At 39.0% G+C, this 13,277-nt stretch overlaps 1 protein-coding gene across 1 annotated transcript in view; it reads right to left on the bottom strand.

The window, feature by feature from the left end:
- The window catches only part of LOC128579568 (putative ankyrin repeat domain-containing protein 19), a 73,365-nt gene that overhangs the window by 42,475 nt on the left and 17,613 nt on the right, over positions 1-13,277 (bottom strand). The gene's annotated exons all lie outside the window — the stretch shown is intronic.

Below are 13,277 nucleotides of genomic sequence, written 5' to 3'. Positions count from 1 at the left end.
TCTGCCATTTAATCGTGCAATCCCATTACTGAGCATCTACCCAGAAGAAAAAGAAATCCTTTTATCATAAGGACATTTGCACTAGACAGTTTATCGCAGCTCAATTTAAAATCACAAAATGTGGAAACAACCTAAATGGCCACCAACCCAGGAATGGATCAACAAACTGTGGTACATATATACCATGGAATACTATTCAGCCACTAAAAAAGATGGAGACTTTGTATCTTTCATATTAACCCACATGAAGATGGAAAACATTGTTCTTAGTAAATTATCTCAAGAACAGGGAAGCAAAAATCCAATGTGTATATTTATATTCTAATATGAAGGCAATACATGATCTAATTCAAGGGGTATGGTAGCAGAACGAGGTAGCGGGGAGAGGCAGAGGTAGAAGGGGAGTGGGGGACACAGTGTGTGGCACACCTCTTGGGGGCAGAACACAAGTATAAGAGGGATTTTATCTAATAAATGCAATCAGTGTAACCTAATTCTTTGTTTACCCTTAATGAATTCCAAACAATAAAAAGTGCACATTTTGATTTCATTGATTTTGATTTTTTTACTTTTTATTCTGATTGATTTTGGCTCTAATTTTTATTTCCTTTCTTTTGGTCACTTTAAGTTTCATTACTTCTTATTCTAGTTTCTTTTTTTATTAATATTAAATCATAGCTGTCTAGCTGATAGATCATGAAAAAAATGCACATTTTGTGTATGATTTACAATTTGCTAAAAACGAAGACTGATACATTGTTACAAAGTATTCCTTTGGGATCATACTTGAATACCAGAGTAGAATTAATAGTCATACTATTGGTGGGCTATTACTGCAGAAAGAAACTCTTACTTCCCTTCCTTTGTTTATAAAATGTAAACAAGAACAAGATCTATCAAAATTATTTGATACCTGTAAGGAGCTACTATTTGCAATAATCATAATCCTAAAAAACCCTACCATACTGACAGAAAATGTTATCATTTGCAGAATCAGTATCACGTGAGTATAGTCTCAAACTTAAAAAGATTGATTTCTGAAATGGATGAGGAGCACTTAGAATACAGTATAAAGCATTCCCCCTTATCTATTACTTGTGTGAGAAAAAACACACTCAACCTGTTTTTTCTTTGTCCTCACACCACCACGACACTAATCAACACAGAGGATTTATGTGACCTATGTGTGGGAATATTTTTTCACTCCAAAAATCCCACAATCGATTCTTCAGTAGACACCAGCTGGGTGTCCTCCCTTTTGATCCCAGCACCATCTCCTTGGTGACAGTATCAGACCCCACAGGGCTCGTCTGCCCCTCCCCACACCAGAACTTCTGACCAACAGCCTTCAAGCTGGGGTTCCCACAACCCCATCCTAGGGTTCGATAAATTCAGTAGAATGTTTCACAGAACTCAAGGAGACACTTCTGCCAGCTGGTTAATTATGGAGGAGATTATGAAGGATAGAGATGGTGAGGGACATAGGGCAAGGTATGGGGAAGAGATGCAGAGCTTCCAGGCCCTCCAAAGGGCACCACCCCCTAGGAACTTCCATATATTCAGCTATCTAGAAGCTCTCTGAACCCTGTCCTTTGGGGTTTTATGAAAGATTCATTACTTGGCATGCCTGACTAAAGGACTGGCCATTGGTGTCAAACAAACTTCCAGTCTCTCTCTCCTCCCTGGAGGTTGGGAAGTGGGTCTAGAAGTCCCAACCTTCTAATCCTACCATAGTCTTTCAGGTGACCAGGCCTTACTCTGAAGCTGCCTAGGAACTGCTGGACATCAGGCCAAAGATATCTCTTTTGGAGATCCTAAAGATTTTAGAAGTTGTATGCCAGGAAATGGGGTGCAAGATCAAGTATCACATTTTTGGCTTTGTGTCCTGTGGTTTCAATACATATAGTCAAAATGGTGTCTAAGTCTTAAATTGAAAACTCCAGAAATAAACAATTTATAAGTTTTAAATTATGTACTCTTCTGAGTAGTGTGATAAAAAATCTCAAACCATTCTGCTCCATTTTGCCCAGGATGTCAATCATCCTTCTTCTGGTATAACCACACTGTCTGTGCTGTACCCCAAATTCTCCCTTAGCCATTGATATGCTCTGTCCTCACATTCAGCCCTCAGCTGGGTGATCCAGGATCACTGGAAGGAGATGATCTCCTCCTTCTAATATGCAGTTGGAACATAAACAGCAGCCCAAACTGCATCACAGTGCCTGCCTCACCCACCTCCCTCATCCAGTCGTGTTCACTGTATCTGCCCCTGTCATCGCAAGGAGAAGTAGGGTGAGGAGAGTATGATAAACTGTTTTGAGAGATGACATTCACGTCACTTACAGTATAGCACGTTGTTAAAATTATTCATTTTTTATTAGTTATTTTAGTTGATCTATTACTGTGCCTAATTTATAAACTATCATAGATATGTGTTTATAGGAGAAAACATTTGCAGGGCAGACTAGAGACAGACTACAAATGTGCCACTCACGGGGAAAGTGGAGTTGCAGGTTGCTGCCTTCATACGGATCACTTGTCTCTGAAGCCACATTGTGAAATCACAGAGAAGGAACAGGGTACACTCAGTGTGGGGGGAAAAGGTGATAGGTGACACATTAAGAAGATTAGAGAATGTGAGGGGAAGAGTAGATTAGATTATGAAAGAATCATGTCAGCACAGCATGGCCTGAACTGCACGATGGCACCCAACACCCTCACAGACCTCTTATCTGCACAGATGGGGTACCGCCTGGAGTCTGTGCAGAACCCATGCAACAGACAACAGGCACTGTGGGGAAGCACCCTTAACTCTGAGGTGCACCCACACTGGTCTACACCAGGTCTACACTGAGCAGGGGAGGGAGCAGACTGACTTGTGGCTTCCCTTTGTCCTCTATAGATTCTAGTTATAAAGCTTTGGTCTGATTCAAAAAATGCAAATATCCTTTCCCATTGTGTAGGTTGTCTATTTGCTTTGGTTGTCGTCTCCTTAGCTTTTCAGATGAATTAACTCCCATTTGTTTATCTTTGTTGTTGCAATCGCTACAGAAGTCTTCTTCATACAGTCTTTCCCCAGGCCAGAAACTTCAAGTGTTTTTCCTATAATTTCTTTGTGGATTTTTATCGTTTTTTTTGCCTTAAGACTAGGTCTATTATCCATCTTAAATCAATTTTTGTGAGTCGAGAAGGGTGTGGTTCCAGTTTCGGTCTTTTACATGTCCTTATCCAGTTCTCCCAACACCATTTATTGAATAGGGATTCTTTCCCTCAGTGTATGTTCTTGTTTGGTTTATCAAAGACTAGGTGGCTTTAAGATGTTAGTTTCATTTCCTGGTATTCAACTCGGTTCCAAATGTCTGTGTCTCTATTTTTGTGCCAGTACCATGCTGTTTTGAACACTATGGCCTTGTAGTACAGCCTAAAGTCTGGTATGCTGATGCCCCAAGCTTTGCTTTTACTACTAAGAGGTGCCGTAGATATATGGGGATTTTTCTAGTTCCATACAAAACAAAGAATTATTTTTCTAAGTCTTGAAAGTATGATGTTGGTATTTTAATAGGGATGGCATTGAATCTGTAGATTCCTTTGGGAAGTATAGACATTTCAACAATGTTGATTTTTCCCAGCCATGAGCATGGTATGTTCTTTCATTTGTTAATATCCTCTGCTATTTCCTTCCTTAGGGTTTCGAAATTTCCTTTATAGAGGTCCTTCACCTCTTTTGTTAGGTATATTCCTAGGTATTTCATTTTCTTTGCAGCTATGGTGAAGGGGGTTCTGTCCTTAATTAGCCTCACACCTTGGCTGTTACTGGCATACATAAAGGCTACTGACTTGTGGACATTGGTTTTATATCCTGAGACATTACTGTATTTTTGGATCACTTTCAGGAGTCTTGTGGTTGACCTTTGAGGTGCTCTAAGTAAAAGATCATATCGTCAGCAAAGAGAGAGACTTGGACCTCCTTTGCTCCCATTGGGATGTTCTTTATTTCCTTCTCTTGCCTGATTGGCTAGAAACAGCACTATGTTGAACAGTAAAGGCAATACCTGGTAACCTCCTCTTTATTGACCTAAAAACTTCTTATTCCGTCCTTATGCCCAGTTTTAAGGTCAGGCTATTAAATTGTGATCATTCTGTCTTTTTGATTTAGGAAGGTTATTGATTTCCCACCAAAGAATGCTATGGCTGAGTCCCATAGATTATAAAAGCTTGTGTCCCCTTGTTTTTTCCTTATTTCACAATTTATTTTTAAAGTAGATCACAACACCAAGCTTTTGGTGCATTCTGCTATTGTACAAGCTCTAAATGCTGGCTCAGCAGCTGAAGGGCACTCTTTCATAGCATGTCTGAAATGTGAACAAAAGTCCATATAAAACAAATATTTAAACTTTTTCTATAGGAACACAGATAAAGGTAACCCCATATCCTAATCCTCTGAATTGCTTCATCTGTGCCAACCCTACTTTTACAAAAACATTTCAAAACTAGTAGTGATTCAGTTAAGTGTACCCCAAAATCCCTAATGCCAGCTAAACTCACAGTTAACAGCTACAGAATGATGTCTACACATTATTAATGGCTGAAGGACACACTGCTGGGTGACCTTTCATTTCACTTTCCCAAGTACAAGACACAGACAGAATGCTGACATCCCTCTCTTCTACTTCAGGTAGGATGTCAGGGTTCTGGTTTTGTTCAGTTGCCATATCAGTCCTGACATCATATAGTAGACAGTCGAGTAGAAGCAGCAGCTACAGTGTAAGTAGCCAGGATTTCAAGGAGCATCCAGAAACACACATGCATTTCAGGCAGGTCACAGCAGTCAACAATCTTATCAAGGCCATCACATACTCATCCCCAGAAGTAGATGGATGAATACTACTTCTCATCTGATTTAGGACTCTTGTGCAGAAGAGGCTTTCCATGCACATAATCATTAGGATGTTACCAAATGACCCCTACACCCCGTCTTCACATAACACAGACAGACTTATTCGCTGCACTCATCATCATCGTCATCAGAGCCTATCTGTTCCTTCAACATGACTTTTTTGGCAACAATATTAACTGCAAGCATGCAATGTGATGCAAAATACTATCTGCCTGGCTCAGCTACGATTTTCACTCCAGTGTCTGATGCAAAACACTTGTCCAACACTGGGCTGATTACACTGATGATCTCTTCCAATTTCAGCTTCACATCCTCACATTCAGGCAAACCACCATCAATATGAAGCAGTATGTGCTGAAACCAACCTTGGCTCCTATGTTAAAGACACAGCAGACACCAGAGACCACCTGCATGAAGGGCTCAGGATCATTACAGCAATTTCCTACATGGAAGATAATGCTGATAACATTAATATTTAGTGCTTTTTCTTATTCCACAAGAAATCTTCTGGTTTTGAGCATGGCACCAAATTTAGCAGAGTCAACAGGCTGCCTTGGAACCATCAGTGGCAACCAGCAAAGCCAACTTTGGCTTTGGTTGTGTTTTGGCAACTTTCATCAGCTTGACTGTGCTGTCCAAAATCATCATCTGGACTCCATTATTGGCAGCACACTTAATTGTAGACACTTGTTTACAGGGATTTGCATAGATAATCCTCTCTAGAGGTACATGACACTCTGCACCAATTGTATTTCAGTCATGCTAGCACAGTCAGATCCGGTCCCCAAGGAAGTGAGGATCTTCAAAATGACTCTGCAGTCATGACATTTGACTGCATAAAACGGAGTGACAGAAGAAGAAGCTTTTCGCTACTTTTGGGGTCTCCCCAAAATCCCAACATAGAAGGCATTATTCCCTTCAGAAGAAGAAATCTCATACATTTTTTGGTCCCAAATGTCCCTGGGAGTAAAACCTTGTGTTTTTAGAATCCCACTGTGCATCCTCAGATCAAAATGGAAATGTTCTCACAGCATCCAGGTGCCACGGGACAGCCCCATGGTCAAGCCAGGGTGCTGCTGTTCCACGTAGTCATCAGTGCCTCACTCCCACCCATCAGAGATGCCACCCAAGACGGTGTCCAAGCAGCAGGTACAGGGGCAGATGGCAGTGGCTACAGGGAATGACCTATGTTTCCCTGTTTTTCAAATGATTTCTTGATTTCCATCCTAATTTTATTTTTGACTCAATAATCATTCAGCAGCAGGTTGTTTAATTTCTGTGACTTTGCAAAGGTTTGAGTATTTCTCTAGTGATTCACTTCTAGTTGCATTCCACTGTGGTCTGAGAAGAAGCATAGTATGATTTCATTTTTTTTTTAACTTCTTGAGGCCTTTTTGTAGCCTAAGGCATGATCAATCTCAGAGAATATCTCATGCGCTGCAGAGAAGAATCTCTTATTCAATAGTTTTGAGGTAGAATGTTCTGAAAATGTCGTTAGGCCCATTTGATTTACAGTCTGCATTTATTTATACTCTGCTTTTATGATCTGTCTATCTCTGACAGTTAGGTGTTAAAGTCCCCAGTAAACACAATCCTGCCACAGTAATCTTCCTGCTCTCTGGAACCCATGGGGATGGTATATTCCAGATAAACGTAGTTTCTGTTTACTTGAGAATTCCTTTTAAAAATAGCCCTATCTCTTTTGTTCATAACATACCATACCATACCACTAACTCTGTATTGACTTCATATTAATATTGAAATACACTAGTTAAAAGCTAATTAAGACAAAGACAGACTTCACTTACTATAACACAGTTTTACTGTGTTATAAAACAGCTTTCTAAATGCAGTGTACAATTTTAGCTAAATTGAAGTCAAAACATTTTCTTTCTTTTTTTTTTTTATTGTTGGGGATGCATTGAAGGTACAATAAGCCAGGTTACACTGATTGCATTTGTTATGCAATCCCTTTTGACATCGTGTCTTCCCCCAGAAAGTGTGGCACACAACAAGGCCCCACCCCCTTCCTCCTTTCCTCTTTCTGCTTTTCCTCCCCCATCCCATAACCTTGTCATTAATTGTCCTCATATCAAAATTGAGTACATAGGAGGACTGAGGTTCTACTGTATTCAGGATTGTTGTAATTTCTTGTTGAAGTTCTCCCTTTACCATTTTAAAATAACCCTCTTTGTCTTTCTTTACCTTTGCTAATTTAAAATCCGTTTTATCTGATTTGAGAATGGCTATGCCTGCTCTCTTTTGGTTTCAATTTGTGTGGAATACTTTTTACCACACTTTCACATTGTATCTGTATGCATCCTCAGTGGCTCCAATATGTTTCCTGGAGAAAATAGATACTTGGATTGTGTTTCCTTATCCATTCAGTCAGACTACTCCTTGTGAGTGGTGCATTTAAACCATTAAGAGATACAATTGATATATAGGATGCTTTTCTGTTCATAGTGTTGGGTAATACCTTGTACCTTTTTTGCCCTTTTGTGCTATTGTTCTATAAGAGTTGTGAGCTTTACTTTTTTGGGTGATTTTACATTGGTGGCTATCAATTGTGCTGATTCATGTATAATGCAGTTTTGACTACTTTCTGCAAGGCAGGTCTGGTCGTAACAAATTCCCCCCATGCTTGTCTGGAAAAGCTTAATTTCTACATCAAATATGAAACCTAGTTTTTCAAGATACCAGATTCTAGGCTGGTAGTTGTTCTGTTTAAAAAGATTAAAGAGAAGACTCCATCCCTCTGGTTCATAAGATTTCTGCTGATAAGTAAGTTGTTAGTCTGATGGCTTTTCCTTTGCAGGTCAGTTATAGATTACACCTAGATGCCTGTAGAATTTTCTCCTTCATTTTGACTTTGGCCAAGTTGATTATCATGTGTCTCAGAGATGTAGCATATGCTATGAGACTTTCCAGAGTTCGATGACCATCTTGTATCTAGATGTCTGGATCTCTGGTGATACCATGGATGTTTTACTCAAAAATTCTCTTGAATAGATTTGGGTACAGCATGGAAATCTATGGATTATCTGAGATATCTCTCTGCCCCCTAAGAGTTTCACATTCAATAATCACTAAATCATGTTGACTATATGTCTTTTCTTCTTCTGCATATTTCTACTAATGCTGCAGGGTTAAATATTAAAACATTAAAATACATTGATAATTCCTAGTTTAGCGTGTGGTCTCAATGCATCATTCTCATAGGGAAAACAAACTACCAACTATCATTGTTATTTCATAAATAAAAAAATACTTTAAGACAAACAAATAAAAAAGTCATAATGCCAAGAAAAAGACCAACACTTAAAATAAAAAAAAACAACTAAGCTCCCTATTTTTCTATATTTTACCATAGATGGGTAAAACCTCATAATAGATTGATAGCAAGAATTGGTGCCAAGGTAACTGTGGTTTTGACTACCAAAAAAGCTTCCTTTGTCTCCTAATCACTTCACGTGGTTACCTTCCTCCTATCCCCTACAAGAGGCCTCAGAAAACTACAGACAACATATAAAAATTCATCCTGGTATGCCTTTATAAGTAACATTTATTGGAATAAATTCATATCTATTTGCTTACATATTATTGATGACTGCTTTCACAGAACCATGACAGGGTTGAGTAGATGTGACAGAGATAACCAGCTGAGCTAAAATATTTACTGTGTGGCCCTTTGAATAAAAACTTTCCAGTCCCTGCTTTACCCATAAACAGAGCTCTCTAATACTCAAATCTGACCTGTGACTTCCTTGCTCAAAATTCACCAATGAATCCCTACAGCAAACTTTACTGGCTCCATACCTAATAGCCATTCCATGTTCCCACTTGCTAGAGGAACACAATCCTATTTGGATATTTATAAACCCAAAACCCCTCCCAGGCTCCAAAACCAGAAATAATTATTCTAAGCTAATCTGCTTTCCCAGCGACTGGTTTAGGGATGAGCATATGATGTACCCCAGCCAACAAAATCTAACAGGATGTCCCCTGGAAGCATGTGAGTTTTCTCTCCATTTAACTGAAACATGAAGAAAAGCAGGCCTTCCAACCATGAGACATCACCTTACGGGAACACAATGTTTGGAGTTACTGCTAATTAGGCAACCAGGAAAGAAGACATGAACAAAACACAAGCAACAGCACAGCAGAAAGAGGGACAACAAGGGGGATGCTGAGGATGTGCACTGACCCCCCCCCAAAAAAAAACAACTCTGTTTTCTGTGGTTGTAGCCACCATTGGTTAGGTCATCTTCAACATGGATGGAGGGAGGGTAATTGGTGGGAGCACAACTACGGTGCATTTTACAAGGGTACGTGTTAAATTTACTAAGTGTAGAGTATAAATGTATTAACACAATTAAGAAAATGAGCTGAAGGCTATGTTAACTAGTTTGATGAAAATATTTCAAATGGACAATAACCAAAGCAAAGAGACAACCTACACAATGGGAAGGATATTTGCATATTTTCAATCAGACAAAAGCTTGATAACTAGGATCTATAGAGAACTCAAATTAATCCACATGAAAAAAGCCAACAATCCCATATATCAATGGGCAAGAGACATGAATAGAAGTTTCTCTAAAGACAACAGACGAATGGCTAACAAACACATGAAAGAATGTTCATCATCTCTATATATTAGAGAAATGCAAATCAAAACAACCCTGAGATATCATCTAACCCCAGTGAGAATGGCCCACATCACAAAATCTCAAAACTGCAGATGCTGGTGTGGATGTGGAGAGAAGGGAACACTTTTACACTGCTGGTGGGACTGCAAACTAGTACAACCTTTCTGGAAGGAAGTATGGAGAAACCTCAAAGCACTCAAGCTAGACCTCCCATTTGATCCTGCAATCCCATTACTGGGCATCTACTCAGAAGGAAAAAAGTCCTTTTATCATAAGGACACTTGTACTAGACTGTTTATTGCAGCTCAATTTACAATCGCCAAAATGTGGAAACAGCCTAAATGCCCACCAACCCAGGAATGGATTAATAAGCTGTGGTATATGTATACCATGGAATACTATACAGCCATTAAAAAAAATGGAGACTTTACATCCTTTGTATTAACCTGGATGGACGTGGAAAACATTATTCTTAGTAAAGTATCACAAGAATGGAGAAGCATGAATCCTATGTACTCAATTTTCATATGAGGACAATTAATGACAATTATGGTTATGGGGGGAAACAGAAAGAGGGAAGGAGGGAGGGGGTGGGGCCTTGGTGTGTGTCACACTTTATGGGGGCAAGACATGATTCCAAGAGGGACTTTACCTAACAATTGCAATCAGTGTAACCTGGCTTATTGTACCCTCAATGAATCCCCAACAATAAAACAAAAAAAGAAAATATTTCAAATGGTATATAAAACCAGCACATTGTACCCCATAATGGCATTAATGTACACAGCAATGATTTTTAAAAAAATGCCCATGACCTACAGAATAAGACCTACTCATTTCTATACTAGTAAAAAGGTTTTCATGAGCATGTGTGAGCCAGGTATTCACCTCATTCCCAGCATAACTGAACCTCTGAGAAATCCTGCAAGGCCATTTATGAACATCAGATTTTACACTTCCTCTTCCTTCTGACAAATATGTAATCTGGTTACATATTCCTTCTACAAGCATCATTATTTTGCCTCTTTCACTGGAAGACTGCTGTTCACTCTACCTGCTTACCTTATATCCTATTCATTCCCTTAAAGCTTTAATTTCTTTGCATGGACTTAAGGTGGCTGGCATAAACATGACATAATAAATACATAAGGAATGATATAAGCATGTGCTCACACACAGTAAACACTGAAGATAGTAGCAAATAATTAAAATGACAATGAAAATAACTAGTTCTTGACTTGGCACTACAGCATAGTGGTTATGGTGCCAGCCATATGCACAGACGCTGGTGGGTTCAAACTCAGCTACACAATGACACCTGCAACAAAGAAATAGCCGGGCATTGTCATGGGTGCCTGTAGTCCCAGCTACTTGGGAGGCTGAGGCAAGAGAATCGCTTAAGCACAAGAATTGGAGGTTGCTGTGAGCTGTGATGCTACGGAACTCTACCCAAGGTGACTTAGGGAGACTCTGTCTCGAAACAAACAAACAACAACAACAAAAAAAACTTCAACTAGCTTCTGATAGTATTTTTTAAAATATTTGTCTTCTATAACACTAGCAAAATGCTTAGTACATAAAAAGCACTTAATAGTTATTTGTTAAATGGGCAAAGGAATAAAGATTATTTCCTTAACAATTCTGTTCATCAACCTCAGAAATTAAATAGGAAATGATCTATTTGGAGCACCTTACAGGCCAAAACTGTGTATTCCATTTGTTTTCTTTGAGACAGTGTCTCACTCTGTTACCATGGGTAGAGTGCCATGGTGTTGTAGCTCACAGCAACCTCAAATGCTTGGGTTCAATTCATCCTTTTTTTTAATTTTTTTTTTGTTATTAAATTATAGCTGTGTACATTAATGCAATCATGGGGCACCATATACTGGTTTTATAGACCATTTCACACATTTTCATCACACTGGTTAACATAGCCTTCCTGGCATTTTCTTAGTTATTGTATTAAGACATTTACATTCTACATTTACTAAGTTTCACATATACCCTTGTAAGATGGACCGCAGGTGTAATCCCACCAAGCCTCCTCCTTCTCCCCACCTCCCCCCTTCCCTTTCTCCATTCCCCCTATTACCTCAGCCTCCTGAATAGCTGGGACTATAAGCACCCACCACAACACCCAGCTAGTTTTCCTATTTTTAGTAGATATTGGGTCTTGCTTTTGCTCAGGCTGGTCTTGAACTTCTGAACTCACTCATTCTGCCTGCCTCAGGCTCCCAGAGTGCTAGGATTACAGGCATGAGCTACTGAGCCCAGTGTACTCCATCTTTTTTTTCCACAACTTGAGAAACCTGATACAGAAGTTCTTTTAGAAAGATACACAACATTATATTTCAGATTGTATAATGCATTTATGTCACATTGAGGTAGCCTAATAGCACTTTTGTTACTATGAAACATTTTTGTACTTTTATTATACTTTGTTTACTCAGAGTTGGGCATTTGGAATATTTATGAGGCAAAACCTCTAGCGAATGGTAACAGTACCTTCTTCTACCACAATTATGGTTACCATGATAGTTACCTAGCACACAGAAGAACACACCTTATTCTAACCAAGTAAATATATCTTATTCAATTACAATTTTTGGTTAATGAAGTCAATAATAATAAGGTCTTGTTGGTATAAGAATATATAACTTGTGCTTCTCAACAGGGATTGCCTTTCTGACTCGCCTACTCAGAAGATACCATTAAGAAATATTCACTTATTGGTGTTAGCCCACACTGGATATGTTTCGTAGTTTTATGCCTATTTATGGTACCACAGAGGTATTGTTTATTGTTGAGTTCCCAGGTTTAAAGACAGTATGTCTTTAGAGACAGATAGCACTATGTAATACAGTTAGCCTTTCAACAACAGTGGTGTTGCCTGCAGCATCCACTTACGTGCAGATTTTCTTTCACCTCTGCCACCTGCAGACAGCAAAACCAATCTCTCCCCTCCCTCCTCCTCAGCCCATGTGAAGACCAGGAGGTGGAAGTCCTCTACAATGATCCACTGCCACTTAATGAACAGTAAATATACTTTTCAATTCTTTCTTTCTTCTTAATGAATTCCTTCCTCTATCTTTATTGTAAGAATACAAGATTCTTTCTTTATTGTGAGAATCAGGTAGATAACACACACAAAAATATGTGGTAATTGATTGTTTCATTCACTAAGGTTTTCAGTCAACAATAGGCTATTAATAGTTTGTAGGGAGCCAAACATTATACATAGGTGGATAATCCTAGCACTTTGAAAGGATGGGGGGATTGCTTGAAACCAGGAGTTTGAGACCAACCTGAACAAGAAAACAAGACTCCAACGCTATAAAAATTTTAAAAATTAGCTGGGCATGGTAGTATATGTCTGTATTCCCAGCTACTCAGGAGGCTGAGGCACGAGGACTACTGGAGCCCAGGAGTCTGAAGTTGCATTGAGCTATTGTTGATGCATCCCTGGCCAACAGAGGAAGATCCTGTCTCCCCCCAAAAATGTCGTATGTAAATGTTTGACTACAAACCACACATTTTTTGAGGGTAAACAGTAATTAATATTCTTTAAATGAATGTAAATCCCTTATTACAAAAAGTAAATGGAGGATTTATTTTATAAACAAGTTCAACTCATTACAGTGTGATGATAGAGGACATTTTGAACATTCCAACTTGCACATCTATTTTCTCATTTATACAAAAATCTCATATACGATTTTAGAGGCCAT

The sequence above is a fragment of the Nycticebus coucang genome, unplaced genomic scaffold (genome assembly GCF_027406575.1).
Source record: "Nycticebus coucang isolate mNycCou1 unplaced genomic scaffold, mNycCou1.pri scaffold_66, whole genome shotgun sequence".
NCBI classification, from domain to species: domain Eukaryota; kingdom Metazoa; phylum Chordata; class Mammalia; order Primates; family Lorisidae; genus Nycticebus; species Nycticebus coucang.
Note: the sequence above shows the minus strand (reverse complement) of the source record. Positions and strands in the feature narration are given on the sequence as shown.